Source organism: Microcaecilia unicolor, chromosome 4 (genome assembly GCF_901765095.1).
Source record: "Microcaecilia unicolor chromosome 4, aMicUni1.1, whole genome shotgun sequence".
Lineage (NCBI taxonomy): Eukaryota > Metazoa > Chordata > Amphibia > Gymnophiona > Siphonopidae > Microcaecilia > Microcaecilia unicolor.
This window is the reverse complement of record NC_044034.1, coordinates 325,855,458-325,881,728: the sequence shown is the minus strand read 5'-3', so window position 1 is coordinate 325,881,728 and position 26,271 is coordinate 325,855,458.

Genomic DNA, 26,271 nt, shown 5'->3' with positions numbered 1-26,271 from the left:
ACATCCTCTGAAGATTGTAAGGGTATATTAATGCTCCAGGCCATGGTGTGCATTTACACTACACATTCTGTGCTAGAAAGTTTTGTTTTAATTGCTTACTGGTATTTTTAATTGCTGTTTCTGTTTGGTGTTAGTCCTAGTCCTCTTCCTGTGTCAGCCCTATTTGACTCCACCCCCTTGCAGGTCCCCCGAAGATTATGAGGGTATATTAACACTCCAGGTTGTGGCATGCAGCCATCTCTGACATGCACCTGAGCAGATCATAGTAACATAGTAACATAGTAGATGATGGCAGAAAAAGACCTGCATGGTCCATCCAGTCTGCCCAACAAGATAGCTCATATGTGCTACTTTTTGTGTATACTCCTTTGCATGGTTCTTTCACCATATATTACAACCCCTTTTATTTTTGAGTTGTTTTTTACTTATTTCTATGGCAACCCTTCAAATTGCAGTCTAAATGGGGCATCAGCCAGTAACTTCTAAGAAGTTTTGTCTTGGGAATGTAATTCAAATACAGATTGATTTTGCCCCCATGCTCTCATCAAACTCAGTTATGCAATGTACCCTTATTAATGCTCATAATATAAGGAACAATGTAAGTTTAATTTATGATTTATTTAACCAATATCATTTAGACTTGCTGACAATAACAGAAACTTAGCTTCAAGAGGGAGAGTCTACTTATTTGTAACAAGTCTGTCCTGCCATTTTTACTGCTTACTCTTGCTATTATCTTGTAAAGTGAGAGGAAGGTGTAACAATCTATGTATGTAAAACATTTAAATCTGAGGAAGTTTCATGACTTGCTTCTTGTCATATTGAAGCACTGGTTATATGCATTTTAGGGCCAACACATATTTGGATATTATTTTATAGAGTCCCTATTGTAAATCAGGCTCATTTTGAAGAACTTTATACATTGATCTCAGATTTTAGCCTGTGAAAAGGTGCATTAATTATTCAGGGTGATATTAATATTTATATTGAAAATCCTGCTTCAATCTAAGAAAAAAAACTTTTATTTTATTATTAGATTTGCATGGATTTGTAATTCAATTTAGTTCAGCTACACATAAATATGGTCACTGCATAGGAGTTTAAGAAATAGTTTTTCTTGACATTTAAAGTCTCTGTTAAAGATCTGTAGGCTAGCATTTAAGGGGACTATTTTACAGTTACTACAGTATCAGTATAAAGCATAGCTAACAGGCACAGGAAGTCTCAGTTTAGACTAAAGACATCCCTATCAATACAAAGAGAAAGAAAGGTAGGCTCATACTTGTGAATAGCTAGTTAAAATTATTTGCTGGAGAAAGAAACCTTTATGGAGAACCTTTTGCAAGAGCTTTTGTTTTAGGCAACAAGATAAACATTGTGTTCAGTTACCTGTTAATCAAACCACAGTGACTGATTAAAGAAACAAGTTCAAAGGGCCCTACTGGCACACTGATTGCAATGTTAATCATCAAGGAAGCCAAATACATAAGTAAAGCAGAGCTGAGTTCCCATCAGTCCAGAAGAGGTGCTGTGAGAAGACTTCCACAGGTAGATGATCAAAAGCAAATGCAGGCGCTAGAGGTCAATAGTGCCCTACTAGCACCTGCATTTGCTCCCACACAGTGGCGTTCCGACGCTGGCTGACACCCGGGGCGGATGCCGATGCGCCCCCCCCCCCGGGTGCAGTGTGACCCCCCCCCCCCCCCCGATGAAATGACACCTCTGCCCCCCCCCGGCAAAATGACACCCCCCACGGGGCAGACACCTGTTCCGGGGCAGACTCAGAGGGAGCAGTGAACACATGCGAATTGCGAACTCGGAGACAGGGCAACAGGCGCGTGCGCGGCACCCCCCCCCCTCCTCCAGCAGCGTGCACCCGGGGCGGACCGCCCCCCCCCCTGTTGGTACGCCACTGCTCCCGCCCTATAAGCAGAGCATGTAACAATGTGCCAGCCAGCTCTGAACACAATGAACATGCAAATGCATGCTAAACAGGGCATTACCTATTCCTCCCCAATGCTCAGCGGGTAGTGCACCAAACATTGATGCTGCTCCCGCAGAAAACCCTATGCCAGCTCAGAGCTGGTGATAGGGTATGCAGAGCATTGGGGAGGAATGGGGAGCCCTGTCCGGCTTGCATTTGCATGAAAGCAGGCTCCCCCAATCCCTCCAAGAGGACACAGAACCTGAGCCCCCCCCCCCCCACCACAGGAGTCCTGACATTTCCACCCCAAGCCAGTGACACAGATGCTGGAGGTTCAGCAGACCTCCAGTCCCCCCAACACAGGAGCAAGGGGTGAGGCTGAATATCTGCTGGATCTTCAGCCCACCCTAACCCCACTCTCACAGTCAAAAAATAAGGCCCTGTTGGCCCAGTGGGACACAAACCCAAACCCCTCCACCTGAAGGTCTAGTGGCCCCGTGGGCGTAGTTTGACATGTTCATTTGGGGGGGGGGGGGCAAAGGATCGGACGGGGCATATTAGCATATTCATTTGCATATATACATATGCTAATGAATATGCTAATATGAAGGAAGGAAGGAAGGGAGAAAGAGCTGGCTTTTTTGGGAATAACCATAATGTATGAGATACATAATCATTATGATTATTCCCAAAAATGCCAGCTCTTCCTCCCTTCATAAGTACTACTACTACTACTACTTGACATTTCTAAAGCGCTACTAGGGTTACGCAGCGCTGTACAATTTCAACATAGAAGGACAGTCCCTGCTCAAAGGAGCTTACAATCTAAAGGACAAATGTACAGTCAGTCAAATAGGGGAAAGGTATAAAGGTTAGGTGCCAAAAGCAACATTGAAGAGGTGGGCTTTGAGCAAGGATTTGAAGATGGGTAGGGAGGGGGCTTGGCGTAAGGGCTCAAGAAGTTTATTCCAAGCATAGGGTGAGGCGAGGCAGAATGAGCGGAGCCTGGAGTTGGCGGTGGTGAAGAAGGGTACTGAGAGGAGGGATTTGTCCTGTGAGCGAAGGTTACGGGCGGGAACGTAAAGGGAAATGAGGGTAGAGAGGTAATGAGGGGCTGCAGACTGAGTGCATTTGTAGGTAAGAAGGAGAAGCTTGAACTGTATGTGGTATCTGATTGGAAGCCAGTGAAGTGACCTGAGAAGAGGGGTGATATGAGTATATCGGTTCAGGCGGAATATAAGACGTGCAGCAGAGTTCTGAACAGATTGAAGGGGGGATAGATGGCTAAGTGGGAGGCCAGTAAGGAGTAGGTTGCAGTAGTCAAGTACATAAGTACATAAGTATTGCCATACTGGGAAAGACCAAAGGTCCATCAAGCCCAGCATCCTGTTTCCAACAGTGGCCAATCCAGATCACAAATACCTGGCAAGATCCCAAAAAGTACAAAACATTTTATACTGCTTATCCGAGAAATAGTGGATTTTCCCCAAGTCCATTTAATAACGGTCTATGGACTTTTCCTTTAGGAAGCCGTCCAAACCTTTTTTAAACTCTGCTAAGCTAACCGCCTTTACCACATTCTCTAGCAACAAATTCCAGAGTTTAATTACACGTTGAGTGAAGAAAAAGTTTCCCTGATTCGTTTTAAATTTACTACATTGTAACTTCATCGCATGCCCCCTAGTCCTAGTATTTTTGGAAAACGTGAACAGACGCTTCACATCTACCCGTTCAACTCCTTCCTTCTTTCCTCCTTACCCAGCACTCCCTCTTGCTTTCCAGTAGTATTTCCCCACCCCTTTCCCATACCATGCCAGTGTACACCTTAGAAATGCATAAGCTCTATATGTAGATCCTTCAAGAGGTAGTGTGTCATGATGTAGGCTCTACACCCTTTCTGATGTTTTGGTGCCACCTCAGTAAGGCCAACACACAATCTCTCCACTGCAAAACTCTATACACAAACTTGTGCAAAAACCCACTCATAACCTTATCAAACCATAACAGCACTAATTCCAAGGACAGGACAAGCTAAAACCTTATGCGTGGAAAGGCAGCTCTGTAATTACACCGGGCTCTAAAACACCAGTACACTACCTAGTGACAAAAAAGACAAAACAAAAAGGGCTGCAAATACTACACACTAGCAGAATACTGCATCTTGATCACACATGAAAAACACATGACAGCATTTAGTTTTTCTATTTGCTTTGGTCCCAGAGTCTTCAGTTTTATGCAATGTCTTCTTTCCATTTGATATTTTTTCACTCACCATGTCCACCATCCTCCTGTCTCCTTATGAGTCCTGTCTACCATTTGTAGCCCTGTCCCTATCCTTCCTCGAGTTTCAGTATCTGCCCTCAAAGTGTACCGATCTAGCCCTTAAATTCAGCAGTTTCTCCTCCATCCATATCCAGCATTTCTCCTCACTCCCCTCCCCTCCATCCATCCATGTGCATCTACTTCCTCTGTCTTCCCTTTCCTCCATCCATGTCCAGCATTTCTCCTCTGTCCCTTCCCCTCCATCCATGTGCATCTCCTTCCTTTGTCTTTCCTTACCTCCATCCTTGTTCAACATTTCTTCTCTCTTAACTGCCCTCCACTCCATCCATGTCCAGCATTTCTCCCCTCTTCCCTCCCATCCATCCATGTGCATCTCCTTCCTGACTTCCCTCCCCTCCATCCATCCATGTCCAGCAACTCTCCATTCTCCCCTGCCCTCTCCTCCATCCACCCATATCCAGCAAATTTCCTCTCCCCTGCCCCCTCAATTCATCCATCCATGTCCAGCAATTCTCCTCTCTCCCCTGCCCTCTCCTCCATCCACCCATATCCAGCAAATTCCCTCTCTTCCCTGCCCCCATTCATCCATGTCCAGAAATTCTCCTCTCTCCCCTGCCATCCATCCATCAATGTCAAGCACCTCTCCATTCTCCCCTGCCCTCTCCTCCATCCACCCATATCCAGCAAAATTCCTCTCTCCCCTGCCCCATTCATCCATCCATCCATGTCCAGCAATTCTCCTCTCCCCTGCCCTCCCCTCCATCCATCCATGTCCAGCAACTCTCCATTCTCCCCTGCCCTCTCCTCCATCCACTCATATCCAGCAAATTTCCTCTCTCTCCTGCCCCCATTCATCCATGTCCAGCAATTCTCCTCTCTCCCCCTGCCCTCCCGGCCATCCATCCATCCATCCATGTCCAGCAACTGTCCATTCTCCACTGCCCTCTCCTCCATCCACCCATAGACAGCAAAATTCCTCTCTCCCCTGCCTCCATTCATCCATCCATGCCCAGCAATTCTCCTCTCCCCTGCCCTCCATCCATTCATGTCCAGCAACTTTCCATTCTCCCCTGCCCTCAACTCCATCCATCCATATCCAGCAAACTTCCTCTCACCCTTGCCCCCTCCATCCATCCATGCCCAGCAATTCTCCTCTGTCCCCTGGCCACCCCTCCATCCATGTCCAGCAACTCCATTATCCCCTGCCCTCTCCTCCATCCACCCATATCCAGCAAAATTCCTCTCTCCCCTGCCTCCATTCATCCATCCATGCCCAGTAATTCTCCTCTCTCCCCTGCCCTCCCCTCCTCTCCAGTGATCTCTTCTCTCCCCCTGTCCTCTCCTCCTCTCCATGTCCAGCGATCTCTTCTCTCCCCCTTCCCTAACCTCCTCTCCTCTCCATGTCCAGCGATCTCTTCTGTCCCCCAGTCCTCCCCTCCCATCCATGTCCAGTGATTTTCCCTGCCCTTCCTCAGCTCCCCGACAGCCCTCCTCTCCGTTCCTTCCCCCCCCCCCCCGGCACATTTAAACTTTTTATTTTCATTGGCAGTGACAGCAGTGAAGAAGAAAGCACTCAGACTCACCTCCAGCTTCTCCCTTCCCTCACACAGTGTCTCGCCTTCTGCAATAATGAATTTTCCTGTTTCCGCGAGGGCGGCACAGTATATGAGAGAAGGGAGAAGCTGGAGGCGAGCCCGACTGCTTTCTTCCTCACTGCCGTCGCTGTCACTGAAAATAAAAAGGTTAAACGCGCTGGGGGGGGGGTGGAGGAACGGAGAGGAGGGCTGTTGGTCGGGGAGCTGAGAGCTGAGGGCAGGACGGAGGGAGAGCTGCTTGCATCATTGCGTCAGCCCTGTGTTTGGGGGGGGGCAATGCCCCCCTCGCCCCCCAAACTATGCCAATGAGTGTCCCCCTCCCCCATACCTTCCTTCAAAATGGTGGTACCAGCCCTGCCCAGTGCATGCTGGGATGCACTGGATGGGGCTTCCCTACATACAGATAGCACAAGACTATGGCTACTCCAGGAGGCAGGTGAAAGCTTGGATCTTCAACCAGGCATTTAGTGGAAGAAGTAATTAACTTCTTAGTCTCACTCACATACACAAGGAGTGACAAGGGCTGCACATAGTGCAGCAGGACATGTTTATCCACTCTTACCCTAGCTGAGATATTTAACCATCTCTCTGACCTCATGTGCACATTTCTTTAGTCACCTTATTCTCTAACTCCTCTTACTCTCTTACCTATCTATATGTTAACCATCTCTCTGACCTCTTGTGCAACTTTCTTTAAATTAGTCACCTTATTTTCTAACTCCTCTGACTCTCTTGCCTATTGGGTCCTTTTACAAAAGCATGCTGGAAAATGGCTTGTGGTAGTGTAGGTAAGGGTTTTGGGCATGCGCTGATCCATCTTTCAGCACACTTGTGAAAAAGGCCTTTTAAAAATTTTTGTCAAAAATGGACGTTCGGCAAAATGAAAATTGTTGCGCGCCCATTTTGAGTCTGAGACCTTACCATCAGCCATTGACCTAGCGATAAAGACTCACGCGGTAATCGGGCAGTAATGACCTACGCGTGCCAAATGCCACTTGTCACGCGTCCATTACGCGGGCCCGAAAAGAAAAAAATATTTTTCAGACGCATTTATCTGATGCGAACCACACAGTAGTCGGGCGGTAACTCCATTTTGGCGCACGTTGGGTGCGCATAGACGCTTACGCGGTTTAGTAAAAGGACCCCTATATGTTCCATCTTTACCCTACACTGGCAAAATGTTCTATTATGTATTGTGTTGACATAAGTAGTATACTATGCCATACTTTGTATTGTTATTTGAATATTGTTACTGCTGTAATTGTCTATTACTTATGTTTGATTTATTCATACTGTACACCACCTTGAGTGAATTCTTTCAAAAAGGCAGTAAATAAATCCTAATAAATAATCATGAGGAACCTGTCAAACAAGTGCTGGAGGAATGTGCCTGAGCATATGCTCAGGCACAATCGTCACACACTTTTACTCCACGATCAGATATAATAGCGTGTTTAAATTTGCATGCTATTACCTCTGATCATAAGGGTGTTATAGCCCCTTGCTGTTCCAGTGCTATTTTTAGAGCTCTGTATGGAACAGTGCGGGGCTTCTGATCATCCCCTTGCCAGAGAGGGATAGATCTTAATTGGTAAGAATTTGCTGGGAAATTGTTTTTAAACTTGGGGAAAGGTAGACTTAAATAGGTAACCTCGGGGAATATATTTTTAAGTTACTCTGCTCACTTAGCAAAGGAGTTTAAGCAATAGCTTTTCTTAGCATATAAAGTCTCTGTAACAGTTCCATAGGCTATCATTTAAGAGGGCTATTTTACAGTTACTATAGTATCAGTATTAAAGCAAAGCTAATAGGAACAGGAAGCCTCAGTTTAGACTAATTCCCACCCACCTCTGGCTTAATCTCTGATTTATAGTTCCTTGAACCAATTAGGAGGCTACCAATTGAATTAGGGTATCTCTATCAGTCAGTAATTAGATCTTAGAAATACAGTATACTTAGATCCATAGAGAGGAACCTACTAATAACATTAAAATAATAATAATGATAACTAAATATTAACATAGCCTAGCATATAACTAGCAATCTTAGGGAACTTTATTTTACTACTACTACTACTACTACTACTTAACATTTCTAAAGCGCTACTAGGGTTACGCAGCACTGTACAATTTAACATAGAGGGACAGTCCATGCTCAAAGAGCTTACAATCTAAAAGACAAGTGAACAGTCAGTCCGATAGGGGCAGTCAAATTGGGGCAGTCTGGATTTCCTGAACGGTAAGAGTTAGGTGCCGAACGCAGCATTGAAGAGGTGGGCTTTAAGCAAAGACTTGAAGATGGGCAGGGAGGGGGCTTGGAGTAAGGGCTCAGGAAGGTTGTTCCAAGCATAGGGTGAGGCGAGGCAGAATGAGCGGAGCCTGGAGTTGGCGGTGGTGGAGAAGGGTACTGAGAGGAGGGATTTGTCCTATGAACGGAGGTTTCGGGCGGGAACGTAAGGAGAGATGAGGGTAGAAAGGTAGTGAGGGGCAGCAGACTGAGTGCATTTGTAGGTAAGAAGGAGAAGCTTGAATTGAATGTGGTATCTGATTGGAAGCCAGTGAAGTGACCTGCGGAGAGGGGTGATATGAGTATATCGGTTCTGGCAAAATATAAGACGTGCAGCAGAGTTCTGAACAGATTGAAGGGGGGATAGATGGCTAAGTGGGAGGCCAGTGAGGAGTAAGTTGCAGTAGTCAAGGCGAGAGGTAATGAGAGCGTGGACGAGAGTTCGGGTGGTGTGTTCAGAGAGGAAAGTGTGAATTTTGCTAATGTTAAAGAGGAAGAAGCGACAGGTCTTGGCTATCTGCTGGATATGCGCAGAGAAGGAGAGGGAGGAGTCAAAGATGACTCTGAGGTTGCGGGCAGATGAGACGGGGAGGATGAGGGTGTTATCAACTGAGATAGAAAGTGGAGGAAGAGGAGAAGTGGGTTTTGGTGGAAAGACGATGAGCTCGGTCTTGGACATGTTCAGTTTCAGGTGGCGGTTGGACATCCAGGCAGCAATGTCGGATAAGCAGGCTGATACCTTTGCCTGGGTCTCCGTGGTGATGTCCATTAGCATCTTAATTAAGAAGTCACCAATAATGAGAAGCAGACAGCAGTCCAGCGGCGAGATGTGGGATATCCAGTCTTTTGCACTGAATGTCACATGGTTGATTATCTCCCAGTTAGTGATATGTATGTACTTGGTGCAAAGAGTTCCTTGCACTCAGGAAACAGGTCTGATCTTTGGAGGCTAGGTAGCAGACTTGAAGGAGCTGAAGCAGATAGAGAAGTTTATAGAGGAGGCCTACAGCAGTGGTTCCCATGGCCTTGGAGGCAGTACAGCCAGTCAGGTGTTCAGGATATCCACCATGAATATTCATGAGAGAGATTTGCATGCAAAGCCTCCACTGCATGCAAATCTCTCTCATGAATATTCATGGTGGATATCCTGAAAACCTGACTGGCTGGGGTGCCCCTAGGACCAGGTTTGAGAACCGCTGGCCTAAAGGGACATAATAGAGAAGGTCCACCTTCAATGTGGCAACCTCTGTGCTACCATAGAGGAGAATGGTCTCCTTAAGGGAGAGCATCACTGTGGAGAAGCAGGAAGTGATCCTGTAGCTAGGACCTGCCCTCCAGGAAATGCAATATCCTCTTGCACCAAGGATGTGCCTCCAGGGGCTTCTGTCCAGGGGGGAAGGGTTAAGATATCTGTTGTAATTGGAAATTCAATCATTAGGCTAGTGGGTTGCTGGTGGAGGTGAGGATTGCTTAGTCGCTTGCCTTTCTGGTACAAAGGTGGCAGACCTCACATGGCACTTAGGTACCAATGACATAGGAAAATATAGGAGGAAGGTTCTGTAAGCCAAATTTAGGCTCTTAGGTAGAAAACTCAAATCCAGAACTTCCAGGATAGCATATTCATAAGGTTTTCTCATTCCACGCACAGGACCCAAGAGACATACATAGTTCTGGAGTCTTAATGCGTGGATGAGGCGATGTTGCAGGGAGAAGGGTTTAGATTTGTTAAGAACTGGACAATGTTATTGGGCAGGGGGAGCCTATTCCAGAAAGATGGGCTCCTTCTTAAACAGGGTGGAACCAGGCTGCTGGTATAGACATTTAAAAAGGAGATAGATCAGTTTTTAAACTAGAAACTGGGGGAAGGCTGACAGTCACTCAAAAGCGCATGGCTCAGAAAAAAGGTATCTTTAAAAGATATCACCAAAACAAGGAAGATAGAGCATCCTGACAGCGAGGTAGCAATAGAGACCATAATAGACCAGCAGGCTCATTTTCAAAAGAAATAGACGTCCAAAAAGTGACATAAGTCAGCATTTGGACATTTATCTCACAGAAACGTCCACATCAGTATTATCAAAACCTCTTTTTGGACGTCTTTCTCTGAAGTCCATCAGAAGGACGTCCAAATTTCAAAGGGGCGTGCCAGGGGCATGTTCAAGGCAGGACTTGGGCATTCCTAAGTCAGGACTGTCTTTCAGCAATAATGGAACAAAACAAATATGTCCAAGGCTAAAATTTAGATATTCTGAGCTAGACCAGTTTTTACAGTGAATAGCTGTAGTGGGAATTGAACCCACTTCCCAAGGCTCAAAGTCTGCTGCATTAACCACTAGGCTACTCCTGTACTCTGCACAAGGTGTGCCCTAAATGACCAGATGACCACTAGAGGGACTCGAGGATCACCTCCCCTTACTCCCCCAGTGGTCACTATCCCCTCCCCAAAAAATGTGATTAAAAATATTACTTGCCAGCCTCAGATGTTCTACTCAGAATAGCTTGCAGGTCCCTGGAGTAGTCTAGTAGTGGTGCAGTGCACTGCAGACAGGTGGACCCAGGCTTCTACCTCCCCCTACTTGTTACACTTGTGGAGGAAACTGTGAGCCCTCCAAAACCCACCAGAAACCCACTGTACCCACATATTGGTGCTCCCTTCACCTGTAAGGGCTATGGTAGTGGTGTACAGTTGGGGGTAGTTTTGGGTGGGTTTTGAGAGGCTGAGCAGACAAGGTATGGGAGCAATGGTCAAATGTGTACCTGGAAGCATTTTATAAAGTCCACTGCAGTGCCCCCAAGGATGTCCTACTGCTTTCCTGGGATGTCACTTTTCTACTATTCTACCTGATGCCAAGCTATTTTTTTTTTTTTTATAACATCTGAGCCTTGTGTCTATTGTTTATCAGTAGATTTGGACTTTGAATTCAGATCTATAGATGAAAAGGAGGTCTCATTACATATATCTAAATACCAGAGTGCTATTTTTCCATACTTCATAGTAAGAGTGTACATTCCCTAATTACCTTTTCCAATGCAACTGAAGCTTTTACCTCCTCAGTGCATGTAAATGGTTTCATCCCTGTGTGGATTCTCTGACGCCATGTGAGGCTTTCTTTCCAACCAAAGCTTTTACCACACTCTAGACATGTAAATGGTTTCACTCCTGTGTGTATTCTCTGGTGCATTATGAGGTTAACCTTCTGACCAAAGTTTTTACATGACTCTATCCATGCAAATGGTTTCTCTCCCGTGTGGACTTTCTGATGCACTTTGAGATTTACATTACAACCAAAGCTTTTACCACACTGAGAACATGTGAATGGTTTTACTTTATTGTGGATTTTCTTGTGTATTTTGTACATTTTTCATTTGGATGTATTTGTTTGAAAATGGACCAAAAATATAAAACATCAAATCACAAAACATTTTTCCAAACAGCATTTTCAAAAGTCGAGTGGAGGAGTGGCCTAGTGGTTAGGGTAGTGGACTTTGGTCCTGAGGAACTGAATTCAATTCCCACTTCAGGCACAGGCAGCTCCTTGTGACTCTGGGGAAGTCACTTAACCCTCCATTACCCCATGTAAGCCCCATTGAGCCTGCCATGAGTGGGAAAGTGCAGGGTATAAATGTAACAAAAAGAAAAGAGAGACTTTTTTTGTAGAAAATGGCCTTTCCTGTTCTGATTTTGAACGTTTTACAAAAACGCCCAAATTCAGATTTAGATGTCATATCCAAAAATGCCCCTTGTGCATTTGACTTGCCCAAAGTCACAAGGAGCAGCAGTGGGAATTGAACCCATGTTGCCAGGATCAAAGCCTGCTGCACTAACAATTAAGCCACTCCTCCTCTGTTTTGGACATCTTGTATTTGGATGTCTTTTTTTCGAAAATGGACCAAAAAAAAAAGGACGTCCAAATCACAGGAAGTCCATAGTATTTTCGAACACAAAAGATAGACGTCCATCTTTTTCGAAAATGACCTTTCCTGTTCAGAATTTGGATGTTTTTGTAAAATGTCCAAATTCTGATTTAGATGTTTCTCTCGAAAATGTACCTCCAGGTGTCTTTAAATAATGAGCAGATAGATTTTCAAGATTGCAAATTATTACTGTCAACTGCTGACCAAGTTGTAAACAGAAATAACAAACATTGTTTGAAATGTCTGTATGCAAATACCAGAAGACTAAGAAATAAGATGGGAGAGTTAATACATTGCACTAAATCAAAAGATAGATATAATAGGCATCTCTGAGACCTTGTGGAAGGAAGATAACCAATGAGACACTGTCAATACCAGGGTACAAATTATATCATAGTGACAGGGTGGATCAAATTGGTGGAGGGGTAACATTATACGTTAAGGAGGGACTTGAATCGAATAGACTAAAAATTCTTCAGGACACAAAACACATCTTGGAATCCCTATGGATACAAATTCCATGTGTGAAGGGGAAAAGGATAGTGAGAGGAATGTACTATTGTTTACCTGGCCTAGATGAACAGATGCAGAAATGTTATCAGAAATTAGGGAGATTAACAAACAGGGGAACACAATTATAATGGGTGATTTCAATTACCCCAATATTGATTGGGTAAATGTAACATTAGGGTATGATAGGGAGGTAAATTTCGTTGATGAAATCAAAGACTACTTTATGAAGCAGCTAGTTCAACAAGAGGGGGAACAATTCTAGATCTAGTCGTTAATGGAGCATATGATCTGGTGCAGGAGGTAATGGTGCTGGGGGCCACTTGATAGCATGATCAGAATTGATATAATCTCTGGAGTAAGTAAACACAGGAAATCCAATACATTAGCACTTAACTTTCAAAAAGGAGACTATGATAAAATGAGAAAAATGGTAAAAAAAAATTAGAAGGGTCATAAATTTACATCAGGCGTGGATGCTATTTAAAAATGCCACCCTGGAAGCCCTGACCAGATATATTCCATGTATTAAAAAGGAGGAAGGAAGTCCAAATAACAGCTGGCATGGCTAAAAAGTAAGGTAAAGGAAGCTATTAGAGCTAAAAGAAAATCCTTCAGAAAATGGAAGAAGGATCTGACTGAAAATAATAGGAAATAGTATAAGGAATGGCAAGGCAAATGCAAAGTGAAAATAAGAAAGGCAAAGAGAGACTATGAAAAGAAGATTGTGTTAGAGGCAAAAATACACAGAGGGGCATTTTCGATATGACGTCCAAGTCCAACTTTAGTCGTTTTGCTAAAAATGTCCAAAATTCAAATGGGGAATATAGCCATTTTCAAAACAGAAAAACGTCTCTCTTTTTTTCCCCCAACAATGGCTATTTGCTAGATGTTTTTGTACTCTGTGCATGTATGTTTTTGGTTCATTAAAAAAAAAAGTGTCCAAGTGAAATATGCACAAAATCAAGCCATTGGGATGTAGGAGGGGCTAGCATTCTTAGTAGACTGGCCACACAGACATACCAGGAGAACAGTGGGGCAGCCTGGGAGTATTTATGTGGACTTCACATAAATGCTTCCAGGTACACAGCTCACTGTTGCTCCCTTATCTTGCCTGCTGAGCCCCCCAACCCCCCACCACAAAATACCACACTACCCCTAACTGTACACCACTACAGTAGCCCTTATAGGTGAATGGGACACCTATATGTGGGTACAGTTGATTTCTGGTTAGTTTTGGAGGGCTCACAGTTTCCACCACAAGTGTAACAGGTAGGAGGAGGTATGGGCCTGAGTCCACCTGTCTGCAGAGCAGTGCACCCATCACTGGACTACTCCAGGGACCTGCACGCTGCTCTAATGGACCTGAGTATTACATCTGAGGCTGGCAAGCGATATTTCTAATCACATTTTTGGGGAGTGTGAGAGGGTTAGTGACCACTGGCGAGTAAGGGGAGGTCATACCTGATTTCTTCCAGTGGTCATCTGGCCAATTAGGCCACTTTTTGTGGCTTATTCATTAATAAAACAGGTCTAGACCAAAACATCCAACTTATAGCCTTGGATGTTTTTGTTTTGTTCCATTATGGCAGAATAATGTGCAAGTGTTAGGAACGCCCAGATCCCACCCTTAACATGTCCCTGAAATCCCCCCTTGAGATTTGAACACACTCCTGATGGACTTCATAGAAAAACGTTTAAAAATTGGTTTCAAAAATACCAGTTTGGATGTTTTGTGAGAAAAATGTCCAAAGGCAGATTTATGCCACTTATTGGACATTTTTCTTTTCTGAAAATGAGCCCCATAGTAGTAAAAGGTTTTTATAGGTACAGTATATTAGATGCAAGAAGCCGGCAAAAGAATCAGTTGGACCACTAGATGACTGAGGGGTAAAAGGGCACTCAGGGAAGACAAGGCAATAGTGGAGAGATTATATGAATTCTTCACTTTGGTTTTCACAGAGGAAGATGTTGGAGAGATACTAGTGCCAGGAATGGTATTCAATGCTGATGAGTCAGAGAAACTGAAACAAATCTCTGTGGAAGTTGACAAATAGAATAGTAGCAAATTGCCTGAACCGGATGGTATATGTATACCAGAAAACTGATTGAATAGAAAAATGAACTTGCAGAGCTATTGTTAGTAATTTATCTTTAAAATCAAGCATGGTACTGGAAGATTGGAAGGTGGCCAATGTAATGCCAATTTTTAAAAAGGGTTCCAGAGGTGATCCAGGAAATTATAGACCAGTGAGCCTGGCATCAGTGCTGGGCAAAAATTTATTTATTTGTTACATTTGTATCCCACATTTTCCCACATATTTGCAGGCTCAATGTGGCTTACATAATACCGTGAAGGCATTCGCCAATTCCGGCACGGGATTAGTACAAAATGTTGTATTGGGATAGGGAAGATAAGATTCAATCAAGTTGGGTTGAGGTAAAAGGGTTTGTCAATGTCCAATACGATCTTTGATAGTGAAATGTTGCAGGGTTGATTCACAAGTTGGGTCATTCAGATATGCCTTTCCGAATAGGTGAGTCTTTAATAATTTCCTGAATTTTAGGTGATCATAAGTTGTTTTCACTACTTGTGGCAATGCGTTCCACAGGCGCGTACCTATGTAAGAGAAGTTGGACGCATGAGTTGTCTTGTATTTTAGTCCTTTGCAATTTGGGTAATACAGATTCAGGTAAGACCGTGATGAACTGGTACTATTTCTGATTGGGAGATTGATTAGGTCAATCATGTAACCCGGGACTTCACCATAGATAATCCTGTGGACTAAGGTGCAGATTTTGAAAGAGATGCGTTCTTTGATAGGAAGCCAGTGCAATTTTTCACGGAGTGGTGTGGCGCTTTGGAATCGTGTCTTACCAAATATCAATCTGGCTGCTGTGTTTTGTGCCATCTGGAGTTTCCTTGTGAGTTGTTCCTTACATCCTGCATAGATTCCATTGCAGTAATCAACGTGGCTTAATACCATTGATTGAATTAAATTACAGAAAACATCTCTTGGGAAGAATGGTTTTAAACGCTTAAGTTTCCACATTGAATGAAACATTTTCTTTATGGTGGTAGAGACTATTATAAAGAACAAAATTACAGAGCATATTCAAAAGCATGGATTAATGAGACAAAGCCAACATGGATTTAGTGAAGGGAAATCTTGCCTCACCAATCTATTACATTTATTTGAAGGGGGTGAACAAACATGTAGATAAAGGTAAGCCGGTCCAGAGGAAATTGGAGAGTCATGGGATATGAGATACTGTCCTATTGTGGATTAAAAACTGGTTAAAAGATAGAAAACAGAGAGAAGGGTTAAATGTGTAGTATCCTCAATGGAGAAGAGTAGATAGTGGGACTTTTCAGGGGTCTGTACTGGGACCGCTGCTTTTTAACATATTTATAAATGATCTAGAGATGAGAATAACTAGTGAGGTGATTAAATTTGCAGATGACACAAACTTATTCAAAGTTGTTAAATCACAAGAAGATTGTGAACAAATGCAAGAGGATCTTATGAGACTGAACATGGGTGCCTTGTTAATAGGTCAGGTAACACAATGAATAAATGAAATTGAATAACAATGACATTAATTGGTAAGTCTGGAATTCACTGCTCTGTGTCTTTCAAAGTCTCCCATCCCTCTGTCTCTTCCAAGCAGGTTCTGGTTTTGCATATTTTAGCCTACTAATGCTGTCTTGGAAGCAATTCATAGGATCCCATGACATCTTATGTCCTACTACTGAAAACGTCAGGCTTTCCGGTACTGATTTGGTCATATCTGTCTCTCCACTGAGGGATCCGCTGTACACAAACTATATGGGAAGTCTTCTGGACTGACATACTGTCCATCATCCTCTTTCCTAATTGCCTTTTCTTTGGCATGAATACTAAAATGCATTTTCATACTGTGTCGGGGTTGAGAGACCTAGACCCCTTCAGAAAAGCAGTCAGCTCTGCTCCTTCTCTGTTTGGGAGCATATTTGGAAACATGCTGTCTAGAAACCAACTTCAAGTCTAACAAACATACTCTACATATTAGAGATGAATTTACACTCGAGCGGCACATCAATCATAATCAAAGAGTCACCAGCAGTCATGTAACTGCTTTAAAATCTGAGCAGTCCTCTGGCACTTAAAGAAAAGAAATTTTATAATTAATCACAGGTAAAACAGGCTGGATCCCATCCAAAATCCCTTGAATGCACAGTACTGCCAAGCATGAATGTTAATTCTCTTTCTAAGTGACCCCCTGAAGGAATTTACGATTAGGTAATTAAAGTGATGAATAAAGAGATACTTAGAAAAAGGAGAAATAAAATCAAGTCAAAAGCCTAAATTTCCCCCTGAAAGCAAAACATTCATCATTCCTGCACACATTTCAAATAAAAACACGGTCGGAGTCCCTGGGGGCCTAAAATATTTCTTAAATCAACGTTTGTGTAACAAAATAAAGCCATAAAACCAAAAACTATAAACAAGTGGGCATGCCAAGGAGGAGGATGCTTGGAAAGGAGTGTGGTGGCATGAAATGTCAGGTGGGGTGGGTGAGGGGGAGGAATGGTGGTCTGTGTGTCTCCTGCCATCCCCAAAAGGCTTCAAACATTCAAGACATTTAGAGGTGACACCACCTAGAACACGGGAAGATGGATTTTTTTCTTATTATTTAAATATAATTTACATTTTTTTTGCAAGACTGCTTAGAGGAGAGAGATGTGATAAGTTTCTTCCATAAAATCCTCCTATCATTGGTCCCCTCCACCTCCACCACCCCCACTTTATGACATGTATTTATTATTTTGCAAATGTAAGAGTACACTGATGTGAAAAGCTTGTTTCTGGAGCATTAAAAAAACACATATCATAACAGAATAGCAGAAAGAGACATAAAGGATAAAACCAACCATTAAAAATACTGGATGTGTCAGATCATATTTTCTAGTTTCTATCAGCTGGTTTGTCTTTTAATGTTAGTAATATATTTTTGTAGCACATGCATTTCATATCTTTTTGTATCTTTCTTGTTTACAGATACATATATGTCTGTTATAAAAAGTCGACTGGAAGTGTAGGGGGGCGTGTCAAAATGGCGGCCTGAGTGTTTGTGTGGATCGATCACGGCAGATTTGTTGGTAGTCTTTTTCTTTCTTACCTACTGCCGAAGTTATGGCCCATACCAAGAGGAAGGGGATAGTGAAAGGCCTGACGCCAATGGCCCGAACTTCCTCCCCGTTCCAACAAACGCTGGATCGATTTACCACGCCTGTTCCCATGCCAAGGGTGAGCGAAGCCGATTTAGGGGCCATTGGAGGAGCCATGGCCCCTTCGGACTGGGAAACATCACTTTCGCCCCCAGATAATCGACCTCCGTGCCCAGCGATATCAGGGCGGAGAGAGGAGGCAGTGGCTGCAACGGAAGGCGTTCAAGCCCAAACCTCGGATGGCGCCGACTCCGTCCTGAACGCGGAAGAAACAATCTTAGAGGAAGAATCCCCCGCGGAGATAACTCTACAGGCGATATGGAAGACATTACAGGGTTTAAACCAGACGGTTTTAAAAACAGCCCGGGAAACCTCGCATCTAGTGAGTAAAATTGATTCACTGACTAACACTTTTGAAAAATCTAAGCAGGAGACAACTTTACAAACTGAGCTACTTCAGCAGGAAGTAAAAACTTTAAAATCTGTGACTGACTCTTTGACTGCAGATAAAATACTGATACATAGGAAAATAGAACAATTTGAGAATTTCAATAGAAGATTGAACTTAAGAATACTAAATTTTCCTTGGATTAAAGAATTGAGTCCTGTTGAAGTCTTCAAGAAGTATTTACAAGAAATCTTGCTATACCCAGAATCAGCTATTCCTCCTTTAAATAAAATTTATTATTTACCAATTCCACTGCAAGCTGATCTGCGGGATAGCGAAAAAAAAAGCAATTTGAGAAATCCGCCTTCGGACTCTCATGACCAGCTGGATGTATCATTAATCCTAGAAACATCTCTTTCTGAAATAGATCAACGAAGAACTTTATCGATATCATTTGTTTTTGAACAGGACTTGAATTCAGTCTTGAAGTTATACTTTAAAAATGCTATGAAAACATTTTGTGGTCAGAGAGTATGGGTATATCCTGATGTTTGCAAAACAACCCAAGATAGGAGAAAACTTTTTTTGTTGTTTAGAGAGGAGACCCGAGCGTTGGGAGCAACATATTTACTTGCATATCCTTGCAAATGTCTGATTAAATATATGGGTGTTAAGTATACCTTTTTTGAGCCAGAACATCTTAAAGCATTTCTAGAAATGAAAAAAATTGTCCATTAAACCTATAGAGTAAGTGATATCATCTGATTATAAAAGATATAAAGGGAATATATAGGCCAGGCCATATATGCAAAGTTTCTTGTTTTCCTCTTTTGAGATCTCCTATTATCTAAATCACTCCCCCCGTTTACTGCTTAGTTGTGGTCTAATTAATTGTATAACTTGTTTTTTCCTAGGGCTAATGTGTGAGCCCGTAATTCTTGATATTTATAGTTAATTTTGTTCTTATCTTTATTATTCAAGTTATGCAGTGTATTTCAATTGCATGTTAAGCATGTAAAATTAAACTGATGGATAATTTAAAAAAAAATAAAAAGTAGACTGATACACATATATAAAAACAAAGAAATAATTTATTCAAACCAAGATAAAAGCAGTACCCGACGTGGCCACGTTTCGCCCTCAGGCTGCGTCGGGTACTGCTTTTATCTTGGTTTGAATAAATTATTTCTTTGTTTTTATATATGTGTATCGGTCTACTTTTTATAACAGACTTTTATGTAGCAAGTAGACTGTTGCCTTTTTTGTTTTTCTTCAGATACATATATGTACTTTATTTGTGCAATTCACTTGTCAATAAAAATATATATTTTAAAAAATATATTAAGCCTGACCATAACAACCACATATTATTCAAATGCCTGAGCAAACAAGTAGAGAAAGCACGTGGAACATGGCTCAAGGAATTCTCTCTAACCTCTGTGTTGACCTGGAGTAATACCAAAACATTGTATTGATTTGAAAAGAATAAGAAAATGAAAGCAAATGTGATTAATATATCAAACCATAGGTGTCAATGTCAACGCATTTCAAAGTATGCATTTACAGTTTAACCACAGAGTGCCATTCTCTCATGGCAACAGGTATTACCAGGCTTCTCCACCAATCGTTGGCAATTCAAATAGCAACCAGTACCAAACTATTGTGTTCAGACACTAGTTATCACTAGAGAAGAGAAGCCAGAGAATTTTTGTGTCGTATTGCATCCCATTTCATATTCTGAAATGTTTTTGCTTCTTTTTTTTTTCCTTCTAGGATGAATGTCATCAAGAGTGCACTCTTTGCAAAGAGGGCACACTATTTTCAAAGAATGCACATTCTTTTTTCCCAAAGTACATACAAGCATGCACTATCAGGAAAGAGCATGTTGTCTTTGCAAACAGTGCACACTCTTTAGGAAGTGTGCAACCTCTTTGCAAATCATGCACACTATTATTTGCAACTGAAAAACAACAGTATTTTGTGGGGTTTTCCCTCATTTTAATGTGTTAATGACATGCAATGACATGGGACATGTTGAGATTTTCCAGGTCTTTGCAAATGACTGCCCGTCCCTAGTTGCCACCACTAAGAAAGCTGTAGAGTTCATTCACTAGGTTTCATAGTAGAATTTACAACAAAGAAAATGAAATACACATCTAAATCACAAACAGCCAGCCAAAAAATAGGAGTATAGCAGCACAGTGGGAGGAGGGAGGTAGGGACGTATACATATTTTGTCTTATGGAATTATTTCAATTGTTCTGCATGTGTGTGTGTTTTTTTTGTTTGTTTGTCTGTGTGTGCATTTCTATGTCTGTTTGTTATATGTGTGTGTATCTTGTGTGCATTTGTTTATCTGTGTGCTTTGGCTCTGTGTCTGTGAAAAGGAGAGCAAAGGAGAGGGGAGAGACAGTGTAAATGGAGTAATTCACTATCTGTTGAAGTATTAGTGTATTAAAGTTTCTATGTTGCAGAAGCTGGAACTCCACTCACAAAAATGCATGAGCCCCTGGAAAAAAATAACATTTGTATATCATCTATGTATAGCCGCCCCCAAAAGAGGCCAACAACTTGCAAATAGGTTTAAGGTACAGAAAAAAACAGTACAGGAGATAATGCTGATCATTGTGGTTCCCCATATTGCATTTAAAAAAAAACTCTTACAAGTCTGAGCTTGAAAAAAGTGACCAGATTACAACTGAAACCACATCACTATCAAAGGTCCAAATCCTGAAGCCGTCTACCACAGCTTAGGAACTACCTGTTTTACGTGGTTTTAACTTTTTTAAAAAAGTGTGTTAAAATGTTAATAAAATCATAGCTAAAATGATACACTTCTATGCAAATTCTATTTAAATAAAGGGTCTACCTATTATTTCCAAATGTAGGTTGAGAAGTTGAGACCTGAAGACTGAACCCATATTTTATTAATTCCTAAAAGTTAACTCCTGGGCCAGAAGTGGAGTAAAATTAACTCACATTTCTGTGGTTAGCGTTAGTCTATTGTATTATGCAAATGTGGTCCCGGAACTGGAGTTCCTGCATAAAGGGGATTTTTTTTTTTTTTTTTTGCTTACCCCTTTTTCAGCTTAGCTCAAGGCAAGTTATATTTAGGTACAGCAGTTTTTTTTCCTGTCTCCAGAGAGCTTGTTCAGGAGCTAATGGAAGATTAAGAAACTTGCTCAACATCACAAGGAACTGCAGTGGGATTTTAAATGGACCTCCCTGTTCTCAGCCTGCTGCTCTAATCATTAGGCTACTCCTCCACTTGGGCTTGGGTTTTTGGTATCTCAGATTCAACCCCAGATTCCAGGACTATGCTGGTATAGTGGAGGAGTGGTCTAGTGGTTAGAGCATTGGGCTTGCTATCCAGAGGTGGCCAGCTCAAATATCACTGCTGCTTCTTTAACCCTCAATTGCCACAGGTACCATTTTAGATTGTGAGTCCTCCAAGGACAGGAGGTACTACTGAAAAGGTATAAGCAAAATCCAAATAGATAAATAGTAACATATACTAGTCCTAGAAATGCAAGTTAAATTTACCTGTGACCTAGGAATTAAAGTCCAGAACTAAAAACATTGGAGTACATGAGGCAGAACCCTTGAATCATATGGATCCTGCCATGGAGTCATGATGGAGCAGGAATCTGCTCAGGGACCCCTCATCTACTTGCCTGCCTCCCTCCCACCTACAAGCTACCCAATCCACCTAATTACCCCCACCCACTCACTCACTAACTAGATTAATGAATGGGTGGGAGTGGGTTAGTGAGTGAGTAGGATTATTAGATCGGTGTGGGTTGCAGTTGTGTAGCTATAGGTGGGCCTGAGTGGGCACAGGCCCACCCATTTTTGGCTCAGGACACCTCACTCCCCTCTCTTCCTGTCCTCCACTGGTGGCCTGGTATCTACCCCTCTTTCTTACCCCCTTGTCCCTCCCTCCCTGGCGGCTGCAGCAATTCATTTTTGCTGCTTGCACCAGCCCTGCAGGCTTCCCTCCGCCACATCCCACCATTGCTGTCATCACTTTCTATTTCCTCACTAGCAGGATGAGGCAGAGGGAAGCCTGCTGGGCTGATGCAGGCAGTGAAAATGAATTGCTACAGCCGCTGGGGATGCCCCTGAGCTGGAAGGGATTGGAGGGGGGTACAGAGAGGACTAGCTTGGTCCACTGGTGGTGGAGGTGGGTGGTGGTGGTGGTGGTGGTGGGGGGGGAAATGGAGAGATGTTGGATGCAGGAGAGGGAAAGGGTTTTTTAAAACCCCGTATTTTATATATCTACCGGAGGTGGGGATAGAAGGGCCCATCCAAGTTAAAATACCAGGTCTGGCTACGCCACTGGTGGGTTGGTTTATTGAAGTAGGATAACTATGTGGGTGGGTGTGGGTGTGTTAGTGGATAGGGTTAGAGGCATCAGTTAGACTTAACTTCTTATAGTGTCTTTACCATTGTTTTAGCTCAACATTTGAAATAACGAAAGGTACTTATGTTTTGAACTTACTTTTGTCAACCTGTTTTTCTAAACTCCTGACGCATTTGCATACTTTTTGCTTACTGCATTATGAGTTAACTTTTTAACTCATGACTTAAAAAGATGTGCACTAAATTTTAGCACACAATTTTTTACACACACGGTATTGCCTTTTTGAGGGCAAGCTTACTCTTGCACCTGTTAAGGATAAACTGAGAAATTATTGCAGGTCTTAAAGAATAGGACCAAAACTGTACAAAACAATCTTACTTGAAATCGGTGGAAACCAGCTCAAAGGATTGTGCTGCCCTGAGCTAACTTTTGCTGTTTTCCTCCCTTCTTTGGTCCACTTTAAAAAATTGCCTACAGAAAAAGTACCTGCAGACACTTAAAACACCGCCTTTTTCTGTTGGTATTTTTTTATTTTAAACCATGGAAAACAACACGCATTGCAGCAATTGTGGATCTAACCCTGCTCTGAATTTGAGTAAAAGTACCCACATAGGGTGAGCAATTTTCAATTAGCCCCTTCACCTGTTTAAATATCTTTTGCAAACTGAATTCTGTATAGACATAGAGACAAAACAGGTGAAGTAAGTTAAGTAAGAGATGTGTTCTGTATCTAATACTGGGCCAGGCCAGCCCAACCTACGGAGAAATACTAGATTGTGAGTGGGGGAAAGGAGATCCAATGCAAAAGTTGCCTCAGGGTGCCATAGCCAGCCCTATGGATTGCCACACTTCATAGTATCAGGCATTTCTGTTTATTTATGTTCAACTATTTGTCATGATAATGAAAGAGTTCAATAAAATTAATAAATACGATACATAATCTTATATCCAATACTGAAAATATGTCCTAAGACAGAAAGTGCATCCATATAAAAACACACGGCCTGCATTCTTCAGCCTGTAAGGTTGCAGACACCTCATGTGATGCACTCTTCCCTCAGGACAGAGCAAAAATCCACAAATTGTGCATTTAACTATTCTAATTAAAAGTACCTGGCAGTGGAAGAAAGTCCCCTCACCAAGCTGCAAAGCCCAAGGCTTCGTTGGAGAAGATGAAAGCATGTTTAGACTTGCCCTTCTTCCCTCACTATGTCCATTGTCACTGTAGAACAGGCCCTACAATTGATGCAGATAATGGATGATGACAGACTGTCCCCACAGACCAGGAGTTACAGACAAATATATTGTTCATGCTGTCAACTTGAAAGGTAAATGCAGAGAGCACCAACCGGTCTGAATTGTTAGAAGCAGGCAGCAGCACAAGCACTGAAGTATGTTCTGGGTGGGGATGTGGGAGCAGGAACAAAATCAGATTTCTGTATTTTGGTATCAAAAAATCCTGACAGGAAAGATGAAAGGAATCCTCTGTACTCTTCTTCCTTGGAAGGGAGGGGAAATGATAGCGTGGTTACTGTGCACCAGTAGCTCCCCTCACTGGGAGCTGATAAAAGCTACATGGTCACACAGTCACCGTGAAGAGAACTCCATGCTGAAGCCACAGTTTGATTCCCTGCACCACTTCAACTGTGAATGAAAAGATGTTTAGATAATCAAGCAATGCCTATCTTGCATATTTATGTAATCTGCCTTCAGAAACTTACTGGAAAGGCAGCTATAAATTGCAAATTAAATTAAATGCAGAAAACAAAAGCATAAGGAGCCTTCAGAATTGGGGGCATCAACTCAAATTTTATTGGACAGACCTGACACGGTCCATGTTTTGGCAAGGCTGCCTGCTTCAGGGGTTTTGCAAAAGTTCACAGTTTCCAAAAAATGCAAAGGAGAAAGGATGCTCAATCTCAGGATGCTGAAAGACGTCAAAATTGCCATGAGTGCAGCTGGTTTCTTAATGTACTGCAGAACCACATGAATAAACAGCTGTGAACCGGCAGAGTAATACTTAGAAATTAAATAGCAGAGATACCAAGTTACAGAGTTCCAGGCTGAAGATTTTAGGAAGTCCTAGATCTCTGACCATCTCATTGATTTCAATGGACAGGATCAGGCACTACAAATACTACTACTACTACTTCTTAAAATTTCTAAAGCGCTACTAGGGTTACGCAGTGCTGTACAATTTAACAAAGAAGGACATTCCCTGCTCAAAGGAGCTTACAATCTAATGGACGAAATGTCAAGTTGGGGCAGTCTAGATTTCCTGAATAGAGGTATAATGGTTATGTGCCGAAGGCGACATTGAAGAGGTGGGCTTTGAGTAAGGATTTGAAGATGGGCAGGGAGGGGGCTTGGCGTATGGGCTCAGGGAGTTTATTCTACGCATAAGGTGAGGCGAGGCAGAAAGGGCGGAGCCTGGAGTTGGCGGTGGTGGAGAAGGGTACGGAGAGGAGAGATTTGGCCTGTGAGCGGAGGTTTCGGGTAGGAACGTAAGGGGAGATGAGAGTAGAGAGGTAATGAGGGGCTGCAGATCGAGTGCATTTGTAGGTAAGTAGGAGAAGCTTGAATTATATGCGGTACCTGATCGGAAGCCAGTGAAGTGACTTGAGGAGAGGAGTGATATGGGTATATCAGTCCAGACAGAAGATGAGATGTGCAGCAGAGTTCTGAACGGATTGAAGGGGGGATAGATGGCTAAGTGGGAGGCCAGTGAGGAGTAGGTTGCAGTAGTCAAGGCGAGAGGTAATGAGAGAGTGGATGAGAGTTTGGGTGGTGTGCTCAGAGAGGAAAGTGTGAATTTTACTGATGTTATAGAGAAAGAAGTGACAGGTCTTGGCTATCTGCTGGATATGCGCAGAGAAGGAGAGGGAGGAGTCGAAGATGACTCCGAGGTTGCGGGCAGATGAGATGGGGAGGATGAGGATGTTAACTGAAATAGAGAGTGGAGGGAGAGGAGAGGTGGGTTTGGGTGGAAAGACAACAAGCTCGGTCTTGGCCATGTTCAGTTTCAGGTGGTGGTTAGACATCCAGGCAGCAATGTCAGATAAACAGGCCGAAACTTTGGCCTGGGTTTCCGCAGTGATGTCTGGTGTGGAGAGATAGAGCTGCTTTGGGATATAAGTTCAAAAGCAGGGCTGGCATAAAGACTCCAGCAGGGATTCTCAACTCAGTCCTTGGGACACACCTAGCCATTCAGGTTTTCAGGATATCTGCAATGAATATGCATGAGATACATTTGAATGTACTACCTTCAATCTATGCAAATCTCTCTCATGCATATTCGTTGTGAGTATCCTCATAAGCTGACTGGCTAGGTGTGTCCCAAGGACTGGATTGAGAACTACTGAGCTAGAGTGAGCCTAGAGCTCCATGTCCAGGATGACGTGTGAGCCAGTCCTGGTTATGTCCAGTTGCACACAGGTTTCCATTTGCCTTTCCTTGGCAAGGTACAACTCGCTGTGTAATGGATCTTGAAACAAGTATGGAATGAATAACTAAATTGGAAGATTCTTCATCTATAGAGATTGATAATAAATCTGGTGAAGGCTTTGGATGGAATCTTAATATACCTAAATTCCATAAGACACTAGCAACAGGTGTCTAGCTTCAGCATCTCAGGATTCGTCTACAGTGATCGAAATGGGTACAATACTCTTCTGGTTCCCTACCTGACTTTTATATGAACAGTGCTTCCATTAAGAAGGAATCTCTATTTTATTGTAGTTTAATATTGACATTTGATCTTAGAGTAAAAAATCCCTGCTCTGATGCTTTTCATAC